Genomic DNA, 20,621 nt, shown 5'->3' on the forward strand with positions numbered 1-20,621 from the left:
GGCGTTTCCAAGTTTGTATATATAACACTTTGTCTCATTTTCACCAGAACTGCCTGTCAAGTTTGAGCAAAAAAAACCCAAAACCCCAACTCAGTTTAAGCTGAAGGGTTTCAAATATTTCAAATATAGTACTTATAGTTATAGTTATAGTTGTTTATACTTTGTAAGGGAAATGGGATAAAGGTGGAGTGCTTTAATGAAACATGCAAACATAAATAGAATACAACATATGAGGCAAAAAACAGAGTTTGGATCATCTTTGGATGTTGCCCTTTTGTTCTGTTCTTGGTCAAGATGATCCCACACCGCTTCAATAGTGTTGAGGTCCGGGGAGGCCAATCCCTGACTGATTTTACTGTATTGGCAATGTCTTTGGGTTGGGATCGTTGTCATGCTGAAATATGAAGCTGTTGCCAATCCAGATGGTATTGCATGGTGGATCAAAATTTGACGGTACTTTTCCATGTTCATCATTCCATCAATTTTGATCGGATCTCTGACCCAACTGGCTGAAATGTAGCCCCAGACCATAACAGACGCTCCACCCTCCTTTTGCAGATGGCTGTAGACACTCATTGTTGTACCTCTTTCTTGACCTCATCCATATTGCTAATGATTTAACTAGAAATTTCAAATTCGGATTCATCACTCCAAATGACCTGTTGACACAGATTTTCAGTCCAGTTCTTGTGTGATTTGGCTTACTTCAGCCTTTTCTTCTTGTTTCACTTTCTTAAGGATGGCTTCTTAAAGGCCACCCTTCCCCTCACACCATTTCTGATGAGGTTTCAGAGAAGGACAGTATGTATGTGTCAGGTCTTTGTTGTATTTTTCCTAATTCATAGAGACATAAATTTAAGATACAGTCTATGTGCTGTAAATGGTTGTTTAGGCCTGCCACTCTTTCCTTTTTCCTTGTCTATTTTCCTCAAACAAGGGCACAGCATGCTGAGATATGCCAAGTTTTCAGCTAATAGCTGTTTAGGAATTACCTTGATGGGGAAAAATCCTATTTTATTCCTGTCAAACTGTGTTATCTATGCCATTTTTCATAGATTCAACTAAATAAATAAGAACAATTTATGTGTTTTGTGACAGGCTGCTAGTAACAAAGTGCCTAAAGATACAATTTAAAATTGGCTCTTTGCTAAGTTACTGTTATGTTTAGACACAACACTGATTTATCCCTTGAGCTAGATGACTTTTTTGTGCTCGAATGATTCATAGGTTTGTGTTAAGTGGTTTAACAAACAAAAACCTTGTGTTTTTTAGCATACTGGACTGAAAATGAGTGAAAAAGCAGCCAATTTCCAAAAATTAACTTTGAAAGACCTTCAGAAAACCTGTAGAACTGTTGTTCAAGACTGCTTTGAAATTACAAGAAAGTCTGGCTTTTCAGCTTACGACACTGTCAGCCACATACAATGCAGTTTTGAGAAGTGCCTCAAGTGTCTCGACCTTCAGTCATATCTTGAGTGAGGTGATCTCAATAGGTCACATGACAAGGTGAGACAAGATCTTGGTGGTTTCACCCGAAACCTTTGGTTGTAATGATCCACGCCTTTTTCCACACTTTGACTCATGCAACGAGGGACATGGTTAATAGTAGGTTAACAATCCTCTTATCAAACAGCCCCCATCTGGGTTTAAATATCTGGGACTCTTCATCATTTGGTTTTAGAACTGAAGAAGGATCCCGGATAAGAGGTGAAGCATCTTCAAGAAAGTCTAGTCATTTTCTTTCCGAGATCCTTAGTCTACCATGACCTGGATGACTACACGGACGTAACGTCTGGCTCTTTGAAAGCTAAATATAATGAAATGCTGGGTAGCTCAAAACTTTAGCACAGTACTAAGAACCTGGCACATCAATTAATTCATTTCAAAACCATACACAGAACATACATTACACCCTATAGGAGGTTCCAGATGAAACTACATGCTACGTATCACTGTCACATCTGCAATGATTCGTCACCAGGCACGTTTTTGCACATGTTTTGGGACTGTCCTGTTGTATCCAATTTTTGGGTCTTTGTGAACTCTTTGTTATCTGAGGTGCTGGAAGTTTTTCATATTCCCAATCCTGGTCTTTGTCTCCTTAATGATACCTCTGAAATCTCCTTAAAACAAATACAATGCAAAATGTTGTTCGCTGGATTCACATCCGCAAAGAAGACTATTACAAAGCAATGGTTCAGTCCTGACATTTGTATGGAATCATTCTGGATACGATGTCTTATCCGTGTTATTAATTTTGAACATACCACAGCAAAATTAAATAAAGCTCGACCCACGACTGTTGAAGCTTGGAAAATCTGCTCATCCAAAGTTATCCCCTGGAAGAGGCAATAACTGGTTTTGACTTTGTGTTTTTGTGTTTTGTCTTTGCTGTCCCTATGCCTTGTGACCAATGTTTGCTTTGCTACTGCAGTTTACAGTTGTGCTGTATATGTCTGTACCCCCCCAACCCCGTTTTAAATCACAAAAAAAAAAACCTTTAGAACAGTACTGGACATTTATTCATCTAGCTATCTATAACAGTCATTTACTGATTTGGCTTTTTTGTATATCGATTGTTTATCCAGTTGCTTAAAGTTTAGCATCCAACAGTAACAGTAGGTTATGTACTCCTTCACCTACTCTTCAAGTAGCAGATCAAAAATTGGCTTATCTCTGATGCCTTTTTTTCTCATTCATGTTCATTTTGATTCATTTACTCAGAACCTTTCTCTGATGCAAAGCTTTAATTGTCTCGTATCCATTGCTTGTGTTTTTAACATGAAAGCATAAAAAGCACTTATACACCACCTTACAAACTATGACGTCAACCTCAAAATGATTTCAGCTTTGAAGTTAGTTGGTAAAAAGACTCCAGTCGTGCTAAAATAGATGCTGAATTCAGACTGGAAAAGAGTGATCACATCAATCATGTAGTCTTTACTATGAGAATGCTTTGACATGGAGTAATTGTCCATAATGACTGGTCCCTTGTTTACACACCGGCAATGATTTGTGACTCCTTTGTGCCCTCAAATGTGCCGTCACTCCAAATAGTTTAGGGGTCTGAAGCATGATGAGGATAATGTAAAGATGCTGTCAGAAAAGCGAACACATACAAGGGGATATTTTTGCTGCCAGGGGAGGCATTATCTGTCTGTCCCCCTGTCATGATTGATCTGTATCAGAAAAATCAGAGATGTGTCAACACTGACATCCAATGACTGGCTCATACGATTAGTGCTGCTGTGCGGTGTATACTTTAATCACCACAACAGCATTAAACACAAGCACAAATTCTTAAAAAGCGTATGGAGAAATCTTTTCATTAACAGCATTTTTCTAATCTCAGCTTTATCTCCTGACTACAAAGATGATAATTCCAGAAAAAAATTAACGCGACACATTTAAATGCAAAGAAAAGTGCCCTAATCCTTCAAAAGCAATCACTGTTGCTTTCAAAGTTAATGACTTGCCACACAATGTGTTTCATTCATTAAATGGCACTTATTAAAGATTCCTACAGAACCTGAAAGATTACTCATTAAGAACCACACAAAGCCACAGCATACAGTTCCTGAATAAATGAATCATTTTTGGTTGCTTTATCGTATTCACAGGCTGATGAAGCAGATCAAAGAGGGTGCTCTTTCTTAGCGCTGGCACCTGAAGAATTTCCCATAATCCTTTAAATTACCCACAAAAATGGCACGCAATTGAGGTTCAGTTTTATGACATTGAAATAAAAAATAAAAATGAAATAAATGCACACATTTGCTCATTAAATGCTGTCCCCTTTGGTGCGAACGGTGTTGTCTTTAGACATAAAAAATAGTTTGCAGATTTCACAGACATAGATTTGGACCAATGTTTACTCAGAGCTGCACTAATCAATAGTTCCATTTGCACAATGGCTCATTTAGAGTGTAATGTGAAAGGTGGCACTTGTATAGATTACAGAGGTTTGCCAGCCTGCCCAGAGTTTTAGTATGTTCCATGTTTATCCTGCTTTTGTGATGACAAGTTCAAGGCTCTTACAGCCTCATTAACCCTCCTTTATTTATTAATTTCTTTTTTGATTTCCTGTGTGCTACCTATTCTGCACCAAAAGGAAGACTCTATTTGGTGAACATAATCGAGCATTTAGATGACAGAGCCAGACGTTTTCCTTTGGAGGATGGAGGCCAAAACAGAATTAAAAAGACTATAATATTGGATATTCATCAGACTGCCAAAAACATGACTTTATTAGTAATTAGTACTATTAATAACCTTCCTCTCTGTTTGAGTGATGTGTAAATTTAAACAGTTCAAACACAAACTGAATGTTATAATAATGTGAAAAGAAGCTGTTCCATTTAGTTAATATGCATGCTGTATTTGCTTTTTTGTTGTAGTTCAGCAGCTTTTCAGCTCCCTATTTTAATAATTCTGAACACATTTATGAATGTTTCTTTCCAACATATATCTGATAAAGTGCTGTCATTAAGATGATTATGCCCTGCCACATTTAAATATTATGTATGAGGACTGTGTGCTGTTTATTTTAAGCATAAAGCATCTTTTGGACCAAACAGGTCTAAAATCAAATAAAATGCTATACACACAAACCTTTCCTCCCTAACTCAAAACTACAACTCTCATCACTTCACGCCCCACCTAATCCTCATCCTTTCTTCAACCCGAGGAAGGATTGCAGCTCGGGTTCTCGGGAGAATAAAGGTACACACACATGCGCGCACACACACAATTTACAATTCACCTCAGCCCAAAAACAAAGGGGGGGAAGGACAAACAAATCAAGAAAAGTGGGTCACAAGACTTAAAGAGAAAAAAATAAAGATGCTTTTTGACCGTCAATCGTGGCTGTACTCGAAAATAAACAATTCCATTAAGTGTTTAATTTTCTTTCTCTGCCATCCTTTATTAATGTCATTACAGTCCCTCCAGCAGAAAAGTGTTATTGGCTTCTCTAAGTAAATGGCTCAGTTAGCTAAATTATACTGAGCTGTCCACTGCTTTTCTCTAAAGTCCCTGCTCCAGGGCTTACGGTGGGATGACGTTAGTCAATAAAACAATAATCTTTAGCTGCTGCTCTACAAAACATACCATTTCAGTATAATAATGAACAGTGCTGCAAAAAAGCAGAGCTATCTTTCTCTCCTTTGGGTAAGCCTCAGTGACAAAGTTAAGACGTGTCATTTGTTTCTTTTCTTTTTTTAGTCTAATGCTTTTATGCTTAGATTTTAGGCATCTATCTCTGTATCTCTGTGTGTGTGGATATTCACCCATCTGTTCGGTTTATCTCTCACATTCTTTTCCCATCCATCCATCCATTCATCACTTTTTTGTTGGTTCGTGCACAATGTAACCTCGTAGCCAATTAAAGAGCACCGCCAGTGCTCTGGTGTTTGCTGTAGTGACACCTATGAACCCTGTTTACTGAGTTGCATCAGAAAGGTTACTTCAAGCCTTCAATCCAGCAAGGCTCCCTAAATACTAGCTAGACACAAACAAAAGTTTTCTGTCCTCTGCTCCACATAACATCACCATAGAGACGTAGAATGCATGGGCAGACCTGAAAGAGGCATCTTTAAGGATTCACAAGAAGTAAAACTGAGACGGAAGCTGGATAATGGTCGGATTATAATAACAGCGGCAATGGATGGCTCCTAAAAGGTGAAATAAAAAAAGATGAACAAAAGATGTTAAGTTTGTGCAGCCAGGAGTGAGACAAATGAATGTTCTCACTAAACCATAGATCGGCTTCACACACAATTGATACACTTATTTAATATCAGCTTGGTTTGTTGGAGGTTGGGAGATATTGGCTGTGGTTAATGATGCTGTGAATCCTGATTCTAGCAAGTTGGAAGGAAGAAAAAAAAAAATGAAGAAAAGAAGCAACATGTTTCTCTTCCCGCCTGGCCAGAAGCACACATACTTCTCACCGAGCGACACTGCTAATCCACACGGCATTGTTGCAAGGCTGTTGTTTGTCTGCTGGGTGCCAGCCCCCTCGCTCTCTATCTCTGTTACCCCATCCGGCGCTGGTGTCATTCCTGGGGAGAGGCGATGATTAAAATCCTTCTGTCGCTATCATGGCACGGCCTAGCGTTGCGCCGTGACTCCTTGCCTCCGGTGCAAGCCAGACGCATTGTAGCCATGCATTTATCTAGCTGTCTCCACACCACTGGCGGCAGACGGGTGGGCCACGCTCCCTGCTAAAGCCCAGATACTTGACATTTGTCTTACGAAGAGGAAATAAAAGTGCAGGCTTTGGAGGAACCCTCTGGCTCTGCGTGCAGCTATGAGAGGTACTGATGAAGGTGATGAACACTTAAACATGAAGGGCGCAGTATGTGATTTGCTGAACCCCTCAGGCAGCTTACAAGGGAAAAATCCCATAACACAAAAACAGGCCACACAAACAGGGAATAAAACCTGCAGCCTAGGTAGTTTATTACTGAGTGACATTCAAACATCATGCTCTAATCATGGGTCACTATAGCTTCCCAGGTACCCAAGACTGTGAAAGGGCCACATGATGCCACAGTACAATAGACCGGTGTGTTACACAAATAAGTCATTATGTCCAACAAGTTACACACAGGGCACAGGAGCCATTTATTTGTAAGCTGAAAGGAAATGTGCTTGCGTGTGCGCACGATCGAGTGTGGGTTTGCGTGCGTGTTGTTTGTGATTAGAATTAAAAAATTGCACTCCCCACTCTCTCGATATTACCTGCCTGAACCGCAGGAGGCAGCCAGATTTATATCTAGCCTTCAGCTGTAATGTTTTCCGATTTAGTGCAGTCACCACAAAAAGAGCCCGTGCAAAGCCACAGCGACACGCGCTTTTCGGAGAAGAGGGCAGAGAAAAGCACACAAGATTTTTAAAAAGACCATGTTAATAACTTAATCACAGCCTGATCACGGCAAACCTTTCGTCTACTGACCTCAGTGTCTAAACTTCACAGCTACAGAGTACACAAGGATTAAACGTGGCCTTTTCTTTTATTTGAGCCATATCGGTTTAATTAGATTCTTAGTCCGAGACGAGACAAAGCTCAGTCTGTCATATGTTGGTACTTCAGTAGCTGTCGTATTCAGATGTCATACTCGTGTCTTTCTCAGAGGCATGCTATGTCACATCTCAAACACCCCACCCTCCTCATGCAATTAATCCACTCATTCAGGCACCTGTCATTTTCTACTAACTGAATTCTGCTCTTGTTATTCCAGCTATTTAAGTTTGTGACCATGCATGCATGCTTAACAGCGCTAATGTGCATGTATAATTGTCTCTAAAGGAATGGCCATATCGACGAGGTGTATGGCGCAGGGCTTTGGGGCAGCTGTTCAAACCTCCTTGAGCTTGCCATCAATTAGAACACAGTCCCGAACAGCGTTACCATTTAAGCTTCACCTTCAAACTAAACTACGAGCTATCAATCAATATATATTACAAAATCCTCTCTTTAGGCACACTAACGTATGTATTTTGCTGACATTATGCACTGCTTGGAAGTTACTGGAGCTATTTGGGATTAAGTACTTTTCCCAAGGGCACCTTGTAGATTTCATTTGGGATTAAGAACCAAAGTAAAAGACTTGTTAGACGAAAAAGAGCAAGGATACAACCCACCTAACATCAGGTCACACATCTCCACCCTTCCAGCAGCTTCCCCCACCACCAGCTATTAGCACTCTGCCAGTTAATCGCAAGCGCAGTATTGCAGTGTGGAGCAAGTGTAGTGTTCGACTCAGGCACTTTGTCAAAGTCACCCTCTGCTATGGCCCAGGCGTGTGCTGCAAATGGGACTAATTAGTAACTTACAAAGACAGAGGCACAGTGCTCATCCCACAATACTCAGCAACAGGTTGGTGTCTAAAAGCTAGTCTCTCAGCGCCACAGTGTATTCCATAAGATACATGATATTGACAATGTGTTAAAAACTGATAAGTAACACAAACAATGTGGTTCCTTTCAGTCAGGTGAGCAGAATATTTTACACCTGGATGTCATCCAGGGGTAAAAATGAAAGAACTAAACCAGAATTACTGGAAGATGATCAAAGAAATACATCCCGTCTCAAGGAAAGATTGTTGTTGTGTTCCTAACATTACTAAGTTTGCTTACTTTGTGACGCACTTCTTGCTGCTATACGGTTACACTACAAAGAAGTGGCCACTTTTAAGCAAAGTACCTCTCAGTTTAACAGATTATTTTCTCAGCAAGCAAATTATTTTTGACGACAATTCTAGAACAAAATGTGTATTTCTTGTTTAAAGTTTTTGACAACTATCAATTGTCTAGTACTTTTTTTTTGTGAAGATCACACAATTTGGTCCTCCAACACAAACACTAATTACGCTATCAATTTCGTGGCTGACTGCCTTTTAGGCCCACAGTTGATGCATGTCCTCCTAACTTTCATTAAAGTGGGAGTTTAATGTTTGCCAGCGGCCATTGTTGCAACAAGTGTTGTCACAAAAACAAAACGCAACAAAAAAAACTACAAAAAAAGAAAGTAAAAAAAAAGTTTCTGTTTGTGGCACAACTACGGATGATTTATAAGGAAAGTGAACTTTGTGTTTGCTGTGACTGTAATCTGCTGCTCATACTCACATGGTCATACCAGAACAAGTGATGATGTGGCAGCGAAACCTCTGATTACACTGAACTTATCAAGGTGGTTTGGGTTTTTTTCAGTATAAGATTCTTTATTGTAAAAATACAGAAATAAATGTATCTTAAAAACCATTTGGGGAATGTTTTTAATACAGCTCTTAAAAACGTTTCTGTACATGAATACCCAGTGATCTTCTATTACAACACAGACTGCAGTCAACTGCTTACTAAGACAGTCGCATGGCAACAACGCATTGCATTTAGTAAAAACAACCTGATGAAGTTGAACTGAGAATCTGAATTGGGAAGAAAGCCGATTAAGGTGAATTTGAACGTGGGACGAGACACCGAGCATTTCAGAAATTGCTGATCTCTAGGGTTTACAGAGAATGGTCATAAAAAGAGAAAATATCCAATGCTAGCTAGTTATCTGGGAGAAAATCCCTCACTGATGCTATGCTCAGGGCAGGATGGCCAGAAGGTTGATTCTGTTTACCTGGACAGCGTTTTCAATGGGACGTTTCTCCCACTGAAAACACTACGTCCAGGCGAACAGAAATAACCTGATAGGAAGGCAACAATAACTCAAATAAAAGTAAGTGAAATTTTATTTGTATAGCACCTTTCAAGACAAAAATCACAAAGTGCTTCACAGAAAAGCTAAAACATAAAAACATAAATCAAACAAAAGCAAGTTTAAAAAGATGGTTTTTAGCTGTTTTTTAAATGAAACCACTGAGTCCACAGATCTCAGGCTCAAAGGAAGGGAGTTCCAGAGTCTGGGGGCCACAGTTACAAACGCTCTATCGCCTTGACCACTTCTTCAAACTAAAATATGCAGAAGAGCATCTCTGAATGCACAAAACATTAAGCTTCTCAGCCGACTGGCTTCGGCAGCAGAAGACCACACCAGGTGCCACACTTGTAACATAATGACATGAAACTGAGGGTACAATTTGCACAAGCTCACCAACATTGTGGGATCAAAATTTGCTGTAAATAACACATGGATTCAAAACATGGATTCATCTTGCTTTTCATTGCATTTGCAGTGGTGGATATCTAACTGTGGGATATTTTCTGGGCACACACCTTAGTGTGTATTTTTTGAATGTCGTAGCCTACCTCTGTATAATTGCTGACCATGTCAATCTCTTTAAGACCCAAGCATACTCACCTTGTGTGCTATCCTACTGCTTCCAGTAGAGGAGCACACCATGAGACAAAGCTCAAATCATCTCAAACTGGTTTTCCCAAACATGACAGTGATTTCACAGTATTCAGATGGCCTCCACGGTCACTAGATGTCAATAACATGAAGCATTAAGGGAGTTCTGAAGGCAAAAAGGGGTCTAACACACCCTTCCGTCAAAGTGTACCTAAAGTGATTGGCAAGTGTAAAAAATGAATGGGAAACGGACTGGTTCTTATACAGTGCTTTTCTACCCTACTTGAGCACTCAAAGCACTTTATAAAACATGTTTCATTCAACCATTCACACACACTCATACAAGCACTTTTTGATACTGTTCTGTCCACTGAGATAAATGCACCGAAATCACTGTCTTGCTCAAGGGTACTCTGGGGTGCAGACTGAAGCAACCAGGGATCAAACCACTAACCTTGTCATTCCTAGATGACCTGCTCCTAGGCTCCTCTTTTATTCACACTGCTTTTATTCACTGTGGTGCTGGCTTCTCAATAAAGTATGCAGATTTACATAACCTTAATTCTACTGACTGGGGTACCTACAGACTATAAGGGAATACTTTTTCTCACAGGTAGTTTATTCTGTTATTCCAATTTTTCATGAATTTTTAAATTAACTTCAACTAATGCTACTTTTTTACTCTACCTAATACCTTGGGATCCCTCAGAACTCTAAAATATTGATGTTCAGAGGGAGCTAGGGACCCACCAAGTGTTAAACACCATCGTGTGCTTATGTCTATGATACGTGGTGATAAAACTAATGATGTTGTAAGCAAAAAATAGGTCAACATGTTGCTATAATTGTTTCTCGTGCTAGTTCTAGCTTCAGCTCCACAGGAATCCCATTCTGGAGTCCTTATATGTTAAATATGTTGTTAGTGAGCTTTAAATATGGACTTATCTCTGGTTAACATCAGAGTCAACTGTAGAGGATCACAGTCCACAGGTTTTTATAACCCAGTAAGGCTTCTGAAATATCAACCTTGTGTTTTAAAGAATCCACTTACCTTAAAGAAAATCATCAGTCAAGGCTGTGAAAGTATGGGATCTGGACACTGAGCTTAGATTAAAAAAAGGGGAAAATAAACATGATATGGGAATAATGAGGGCTTTATGGGGCAGGCACACTGTCTGAACATCACTTGTGTGCTCTCACTTTAATTGGCATAGGCCTTACGAAGTCTCATTCAAGAGTCATTGATGTGTACAAGTCTTCTTGCGAACTTTGTCAAAGATTGTTGAACAGCCACAGGCAAAGTGGTCAAATTTTCATCAGTTCTGTGCCAGCTTTAAATATTACTGCAGTACATGATAAATCAATCTACTTTTCACAAGTTCTTTACGAACAAGAAGTCAGACAAGTCACTTTATGTAAAACAGATTTTTTTTTGACGGATAAGAGCAATCGAGGAGATAAATGCAGAAATTTATGCAGCGATAAATCAAAGGGAACCCACAAATGCACACAATAAATACAACGTGGTAAATAGCTTGTAGAGCTTTGAAAGCTGATGACACAGCAGGATTGTTTTTTACAGTAAACTAGCTGAGCATTTTTTTAGCAGCATGAATTTTTATTTCCCCAAGATAGTTCTTCTTGAAAGGTAGCTAAATGAAGATGAAGATGAAGGTAGTCAACTGAGCACTTCCTAATATTTCTCTCCATTACAGTTGTGTGTTTGCACTCTTTCAGGGAGGAAGATAAGGGGGGGGGGCAAGAAAGTGTAATAAACCAACAGAGACTTCTAGACACCAACAATGCTGCTATGAAAGAGTGCAGGATTTCCCCCTTGACACACAGGTTACAGTTTTTAAGTCATCTTTTTCCACTCTGCTGTTATTAAGGTTACCCCTGTCAAACAAGAGAACATGTCTTCATGCTTCCCTGCATCCAGTCCCACATGGAGTCACACCTCTCTGAGGGCCATCCACGCTATTCCATTCTGACACCAATATTGCATCTCATAACCGTGAGATCCAATCACCTTCTGCGGGAATGAAAAGAGAGCCAAGTATAATCAGTCGTGGTCAGACAGAGATGGGCAGCAGAAAGGCAAGGTGCTGGCAGGGGCCCAAGGGCTGTATCTGGCTGCACATTTTGGTGTATGTGCTTATGTGTGTGTATGCTTGTTTGACAGCTTAATAAACCAGCCATTGTCCTACAGAAAGAGTACCAACCTGGGATTTATCTGTGTGCTTTCTGTTCTTTAAGTTTTATGCTTAAAGCTGCAATAAGCAACTTTTCATGCTTAAACCTAAAAATCACTTGGCAGGTACTTGTGAATATAGCTTTCTTCTTTATTTATGTTTTCCTAACAGCAGTTTGGAGTTCAGAGTCAGACAACTTCACAGTTCAGATGTTTTAGTGAAAAAGCTTTAAAAACCTGCAATACGAATGCACACAGAAAGCCAGTGTCAGCAAGTAGCTGAGCAACACTGGCATTAGCCTTGGCATTTTTGTCAAGAGTTAGAGGACATAAAACGGAGGTAAGTCACAGATGAATACTGGACTTAAATTGACCATTAATATGAAATCACTATGAATTAAGCTTGGACTATTACTCTGCTCGAGAGACCACAGCTACAGATTTTCTGGGGAATTTATTAGCTACAGGTTTTATGCATAATAGTTGTTAATCAATATTTATGTAATTCATTTGTTTCAGTTGTTGGTTTAAAATGTTACAGAGTTAAGGATCACTTGGTCCACAGGCAGGTTTAACGTTTCTAGTAAGGGTGTTTTATTTCAAGTTTCTTGCTAGCCAAAATTAGCATACCATTCAATGTTACAATCATTTAAAGATGCAGCATGCTAACAAAGCTAGCTAGGCAAGGTTTTATTGTAACATCTGGCTTTAAAAAAAAGAGTTGTGAAGACATATTAGCTACATCAATCTTCTTAAATCAGATATAAAAGAAGGTGATATTTAATGTAGGCTTTATGATTATTCAAGAAACAATAATCAGTGCTGCCAGTATGGTGTACCAGTGGTTAGTGCAGCTTCTATTTTCAAACTATCAGCTGACTGAGTTTGCATGTTGTCCCATTTTCTTGCACTTGTTCTCTTCATGTACCCTGACTTTCTCCTACAGTGCAAAGACCTGTACGTTAGGTTAATTGGTGATTATAAATCGGCTATAGGTGTAAACGTAAGCATGCATCCCCTCCCCCGTGACCCTAAATTCTGTAAGAACATGGATAGATTGGCAATAATCAATATTCATTTTAGATTGATTTAACTTACATTTTTATTCTTATAGCTTTACATGCTTCTTTGAGCCAGAAATCATAACTAAACTTATTTTTGGCAACGTGTCAATGAAACTGAATGAGACAATGAGGTTGTTGCAATTCATCAAAACATTTTTAATGTTGAGACTATACCTGAGGGATTACTTACACTGTGTTACCTACTTTAAAGTGCCTATTAAAATTGAAAGCTGTGCCGCTCACTACTGAATTTGAACTATTGCATTCAAAACACACAGCATATTCATTTATTTATGGATGCCACCAGTAAGGAACTAAGTAAATACTTAAATATATATTCAAGAAGTTCTTAAAAAAACTCATCTAGAGGGAAGGTGATCACAGCATTTTAACAGATTAATTAGCTCACAGAAGTTTTAGCTTCTAAGCAACATGAGAAAATCCACTTATAATTGAAGATTCGCAGCTTCAGAGTAGTCCCAGAGAAACTGCTGGAGCTTAGAGTATCAATGAGGGACTTTTTCTTTTTCCTTTTTTCATTTGGAGTGTATAAAACATGTAAATGTTCACCCGAAAACATGGTAACATGGAAATATTCTCTAATGAAAGCTTCAGCAGGAGGCTTCATTAGTTGAAGGTCTCCAGAAAGTGAAAAACAACATGGATATTCTGCGATACTGTGCAGGCTTCACAGCTAAATGTGCTGATGAATTTTGATGCACCCAACATATTTTCCTCCAAAGACATCACATCAATAATGCCAACACAGTGTGAAGTTATTTCCTTTTTGCGATATGCATTCGTTTTTTCTGGAGCGTTCCATTTTCTTCCGGTGGTTAGGTTTATTGAATGTTTACAGTGAACCTTACAGGTCACAGCGGAGTTTGTTTTGTTGAGCATCCCTCTTATTTCTGTGTCTGACAGAGTGTGAAAAATAAGTGACAGAAATCTCTGCATTGCAGTGGCTCTCAGCAGTTCATGAATTAGAACTACATTCATAAAATTGTAGCATGTGTGTATGTGTTGCTCTTGAAGCAGAGGATGAGGCCTGTATTACTGGATGGCCCATATTTTCCTGTTTTCTTGCAAGAGTGCTTTGCATGAAGTAGCTGAGCCTCGGCAGGGCAGTGGCTAATGAGCCAGCGATGAAGATGTAGCGAGGGCTGCCGCTGCACTTTCCCAGGATAAAATGCCCCACAAGTCACCATACTATCTCACATCGTATGGTTCAAGCTACTTTATCCATTTCCTCCGAATTTTTAAATGGTTTCTTTTTATTTTGAGTGCTGTTACTTTTATTATAACAAGTGGCAAAACTTGCAAACATGCATCTAGGTGCTAAAATCAGGTGTATATATCCTTCAACACTCATTTTCTTTATATATATGAAAAGTGAAATTCAGGAGAAATAACACACACCGTTATACAACACACTCTGGGGTTTTAATGCTTCACATAACAGACAACTTGGAAAAGAACAAATTTTAAATTGTATCTGTTAGGTTTTGTATTGTTGATTGTCATTTATGCTTAGAAATATTTAACCATAGATGCTTAGAGGTGTATAATCAATTGTGTAGTGATAAGTTGTGTGATCTTTAACAGGCTACAGAGGCTTGGTGTGCATTCCACACCTACATCCTGGGAGCATGAGAGAGGTCATACCTTCTCTTATTGTTTTATGGTAGGATTAACGTAGTTACGTCTGTTTTAGTCTAAGTGCTTTTTGTGTATAAATGAACTGCTGGACTTCCTTACTGTGTTATCTAGGATGAGGGGGGGTCTACCCTCTTCCTGACCAAGGATGTTTGCTTGTGTACCCCCCCCCCCACACACACACACACACACACACACACACACACACACACACACAGGCAAGGTACTCTTTGTGTGTATGTAGACGTCACATGTTAATGAACCTATGCATATTCATGTAACCTCAATAAAAGGACAGTGGTACGGGAGAACGGACGAGAGCAACTGGGGTCAAGTGGAGGAACGGCACTCTGTCCGGTCTCTCCCGTGCACGAGTAACATGAAGAACTTTGCCTATTTGTGTCTTGCTTAGCAGTGTAATTATATTGTCTTCAACGTTCCAGCGGATGGGTTCAAGCTACAAACCTATCATTAATTGGTCCTTCGATGCCGGAGCCCTGGAATCGCATTCACCGAGGGGAGGAGAGGCACGCTGAAAGACTGACGTCAGCCAGGAAGTTCCTGTGGATTCGTAGTCTGTCTTTTCTCCTCGATGAATGACGGTCGGCGGGATTCGGGCTGATATTACACTCTAAGCAACGGCAAGTAAGTTTAAAGAGGCCGACTCTATAACCGTGTCGTTGTGCAGTCTCCGCCACTGTGTGAGGCGTTGAGAAGTTCGCTGCTTTGTGGAGCGATAACTGGGTTTGTGTCCCGAAAAAGAGGTTTTGGTTAAATCGCCCAAGGGTCCCAAGCGTCCGGTGAGTGTCCGGTTTTGAAATCGCCCTGGGTGTGTGTCCCGAGCGTCCCTTCATTGGGTTTTGTCGCGCGAGTGGGTGAGCGTCCCACGACTGGGTCAGGGTCCCGAGCGGTCCGGTGTGAGTCCGGATTAGGCCTATTTTGTGTTGTTTTCGTTGTTGTCGTCGTCGCTGTTGTTGTTGTTGTGTGGGTGTGTGCGGAGCAGAACATGTGGTCTGTGACACCGACTGTTGTTGTTATCATGGGTTTCTAAGCAACCAAGAGTGAGTCGGAGGGAGACAGACGTTTGTGCTGGACTTTGCTCCTGGCAGCACAAAGTATTTATGTAAAAAAAAGAGAGAGCGACGGCTCCACAGCTGCGCGGGTTCACGCGAGCGCGGTCACGCGGACCTGAGCCGTGCGGTTAATCGCAGGCTTATAAATGGAAGAGATTCAAATGTTAGAAGTTTTCAGAAAACACACCAGCCTTGAAGAGCGTGTGGAGAAGGCCAGCCCACATCAGCAGCTATGCTCTGGTGGGTGGCTGTCCCCCCACCCCTTGCTGACACAAAATGTTAACTCTTCAGCCTGTGTGCCAGACCATAGACGTAATTGAGGTGGATAGTTGTTAAAAGTAATCTACATTACGCTTGTGGTTGCTCAAATTCAGTACAATGACATATGAGGTGAAGTGATATAGGCAACTATTTAACCTAATGATGTGCATAGAGGCACTTGACCTGTGTGAAAGACTGTCGTCTTATTATGAACCATTGTTGAGATGTAGAGCACACCTGTGAAAACAACTAATATGCTGAACCCTGTATGAAACATCTAAAAGTACATGATGGAGAAGCTGTGTTGAATATGAAAGTGTAAGACTTTGCCGCTGTGGGCAGAGCAACTACTGTGTGATGTTATCAGATCAAGAGCTGTCTGAGAACTACTCAAAGAGAGGGAAACAGAGCTATGAGTGTGCAGCGTTCCCGTGAGCAGTTTTCCTGCACCTTGACTCGTGTGTGTAGCATCAGCATCATGTTTTTGTTTATTTGTTTTGTTGGGTTAATAATAATTAAATAAACTGGTGATCATGCTTATGGATCACCATGGCACATATCATCAGTCATGTGATTTATTTACGCAGATCACAAAGTGAGTGTGAATGTGTCTGACATCACAGTGTTTTTGTGCACTGTGCAAAAGTAATTGCCTTTGATTGTGAGTGACAGCGGTGATTTTGCAGGTCGCCAGCTATTGTAAAAAAAAAAAAAAAAAAGAGTGAATAAGAGGGAGAATTTATATTGTAGGAAAAAAAATAATCATAGGAAAAAGGTTTTGTGTTGATCAACCAAAAAAAACAACTATAATTTCATTTTCTGCTTTTAAGAAAGGATTGTTCACACAAACACAGAGAGAGAGAGAGAGAGAGAGATGTGTGTTGATTAAGCAGCGATGATAATAATGAACATGTCTTAGTTTGTCACTTTCAGGTGAAAAGCAGACCTGAATCAATTTTCCACATGCAGCGGTCGGAAGAAAGTCATAGTTTAACATCATTGGAAACATTCAGGCCAAGTTTCTGGCTGACTTATTTACAGCGCCATGTGTCTCTCAACCTCACAAGCAAGTGCTCACTCCTCCCTGAAGAATGCAGCTCCAAAGAGCAATAACATGGCAGATAAAGAGACAGCAGCAAGTCCTGAGCAAAGAGTCCCAGCAAAGCAGCAGCAATGTGGACAGACAGCATCAAAGAAGAAGAGCAAACCCATCATCCTGACTGATCGGATGAATGGCACTGTGTCTACAACAAGCTGAAACTTCACTGTGCATGTGAAGAAAACGTTTGAGGAGAACTGAACAGTTGGAGTTTGACATTTGCCACCTGTGGAGTAAAATGGCAAGAAGAGACAGTGGAACACAGGACAAAGCTGAAGGATAACTGCCGGCTGTGGACTGTTAAAGTGGGAGAGGACAACAGAGTGAGATGACAATAGAGTGAGAGTGGTGAGAACACAAATTTTGTTATTTAATGTGGGAAATTAAAATTTGGGGTAAAAAAAAAAAACCTGGGAAAAGAAAACTGACTGCTTAAGTTGGAAAATTGAGACGGAGTCTGAAACATTGCGAAAATAGAAACATATACAAAATCACACACACACAAGCAGAACATGCATTAACCCTACTAACAATTCCAAACACAAAATGACTCATGAAGACTCATAGCACATTAGTTAAGAAATGATTAAATAATAGCAGAGAAATGTGTAGGAAAGGCAGCTTTAAGAACATGCTCTGCTGGAGATGCAGCTCCACAGACATGCATTAGACCTGCCTAATAACACAAACACATGTAATGAAAATTAGCTTGTTATCTTTCATCAGTGTTAAAATAGTGTCAATTTAGCAGACACTTGTTATCAAATGCTGAATTTATCCTAAAGAAAAAAATTGACTCTCTAGGTTGCAGGACAACAATTTAACTTTTGTGGGAAAAAAGATTCTGGTTTGACCAACCAGTGATCAGACAATAAATTTAGTTGTTAAAATGGTAAATTGGGAGAAGCTTCCTGCTTGATTGAGGCAGCATAAGTAATTTACTGTATGAGGGAAATTGTCTTTTGTGATACTATTTTGAACATGCATTTTTGTCGTCCTGTCATCCTAGTGGGTTAATAGCTGATATGCAAATTAGTTGATCGTTCTTAGATTAATGACAGGTGATTGAATTCTAGCACGAGTGAATGAGATGTGTTGGAGTTTGTTGTGTGTTGAGTGGAGACTCTAAAACACTGAGTTTCCTGCTTTGATGTGCGAGTGAATCCTGTATTTAGATACACAACTCTGAATACGTCAGAACAAACGTCTTTTGTGAAGTGCATGACAGCATGTCACATGTTTTATGATGAAGGGAAAAGGAAAATTGAATAAAATAGATCTGTGGCCTAAATGAGTGAAGAGCACAGACCTGGTAATTAAACTCATAGCTAATAAGACATTAGGGTTATGTTGTGTGTTGTGCAGCTGATGGTTGGTTTGGAGTGAATCTAGCTGATGATTTTTCTTTTGTTGTGAAGTTGAGCCTGCCGATTAGTATGATGGTATGATAAACCATGCTAATGGTATGATTTACCCTCCTGAGATGAGGAGTTTGTGTCATGACTTAACAAGGCCTTTTTATTTTGATACTTTCACAGTGCACTGAAAGTTTTGTTTGATAATCTCTGTTCTTTAAGCAGATCTGCACGTCGGGAATTAAAAGCGCTACACGTCGTCGAGAAAATTGTGCCAAGTGAGTTCTCCACATTTAAATGGGTTCTGGAGAAAGCCACTTATTGGGACAATTATTAAATGACAGTCCCAGTCCAAAAGGATTCAGCGATGTAATCCAAACTAAAGTTCTTCATTTTCTTTTGAAATGACGTCATTTTGCTGAGAGTGGAAACTAAATGCGACGATAGGTTCCACTATCAGCAAAGAAAGAAAGAATGAATGCATGAATGAGTGAGTGAAAGGAAAACAAAACTGACTGACTGGTAAAAGCTGACAAAAGCTGACAAGACTTTACTGATGTAACACGACTGTGTGAAGTTGACCCCCGCCTGGCAGGGGTGCAGATGAGTCTGTGTGTGCTTCCCTTTACAGGAGCAGAAAGATGACAGCAACACTCGAGGTTGCGTGATGATTTAACATTTTAAATGCCATTTTCTGTGTCTGTGAATTTACTATGTGTGTGTCATTCACTAGCTTGTGTGCTCACAGAGATAACTGTGACAAAGTATGCATACGCCTGCGCAAGCGCTAACATTTGCATTTTCGTTTTTACAGCATTACGGTTCTTCATGTGTTTGATCATGTGATTTATAGGAATACTGGCTAATGTTTCTCTACTACAAGATTTCTGGGTTTATGTGTGAAGAAAACTGTAGTTACAGGCTATATGTTGATGGAGAAATTAATATAGTTTGAGACATACTGTGATGAGACCAGTGTTACTTTTTCCACAGCGAGTGTTAACTTTATGGTGTTTTATGGCACCTCTGGAATGTGGATGGCCGACGCCTGCCCACCAGGATAGTCAATGTGTATTGCTAATGTTTGTTTTTCTGAGACTGTGTTTAGAAGATTCAGCTGAAGCGGACAAGTGACATGAGTAAAACAAATAAGAGATTACGGTATTTATGGAATAGTTTATTATGGGCTCATTTGCTGGCCACTTTTGAACCCATAATAATAATAATATATGAGTGGAGTGACTTTGCTTAAGAGAAGTCACTGATTACATTAATGTTAACAGAGTACATGGGATAATCCATGTCTGAGGTGAATTAGGGTAATAGTTGTAGTTACTGATTTGAGAAAACCTGCACATGACACTTGTCTTGCTGATGTTGAATGCTTATTACTCTTATGATACAATTGTTTACAGGTATGAAGTTTGATTTCACTTCCAGATTTTGCTTTCCAGGCCATGATGGTGTGTATGCAGGCTCCTGGGAGAGCCAGGTGTTAAGCAAACTTAATATGCAAGACACACTAACATCTTTTATTGCAGGGTTACGGAGCTACTCCGGAGGAGATGCCCTGATGTTGCCTGGGACATGATCTAGCTAATCTTTTTCTTTAAGACAGGGATCCAGGTTTGGTGAGTTGACGCATGGGAATGTCCATGCGTCAAGAGGTGGAGTGCAAGGATTAACATTAAACAATGTTTACTATTATTGTTGCAGTGATTTGTGTGATTAGCCGTTTATTTACAAGTATTAAACCTATGCAAGTGGTGCATCCATGTTCAGATGAGGCTTTGATGGTCTATAAGTGAAGTTCACTGAACTAAAGAATGTGGTTTGATGATTGTTGACATGCTCTCCACATAGAAGTCTTTCTGAAATACAGGTGCAGCAGTGAGAAGCGAGAAACATTCCAGGCATAGCCCAGGCAGTGGTTGAGGTCAAAGGTCAAGCTGGTTGGGGCCCATCATGAGATCAGACCTTGGAGCCACAGCAAGGACCATGAAACTGCCTGCAAAATAGAGGAGAGGATCGTCCACAAGATGGGAGCTGAGGCCAGGAGAGAGGCTTCAGGAGGATCAGAGATCATCTTCAGCACAGCAGACATCACACAGAGAGCTGTG

The 20,621-nt window shown here is 40.0% G+C and overlaps 1 protein-coding gene across 1 annotated transcript in view; it reads right to left on the minus strand.

Annotated features, from left to right (window-relative positions):
• The window catches only part of LOC147322183 (cadherin-7-like), a 124,518-nt gene that overhangs the window by 43,683 nt on the left and 60,214 nt on the right, over nucleotides 1-20,621 (minus strand). The gene's annotated exons all lie outside the window — the stretch shown is intronic.

This window comes from Aulonocara sp. 'chitande type north' Nkhata Bay, linkage group LG9, assembly GCF_057382095.1.
Source record: "Aulonocara sp. 'chitande type north' Nkhata Bay isolate Kocher_YH1m ecotype deep benthic linkage group LG9, A_spYH_male_GT1.1, whole genome shotgun sequence".
Classification (NCBI taxonomy): domain Eukaryota; kingdom Metazoa; phylum Chordata; class Actinopteri; order Cichliformes; family Cichlidae; genus Aulonocara; species Aulonocara sp. 'chitande type north' Nkhata Bay.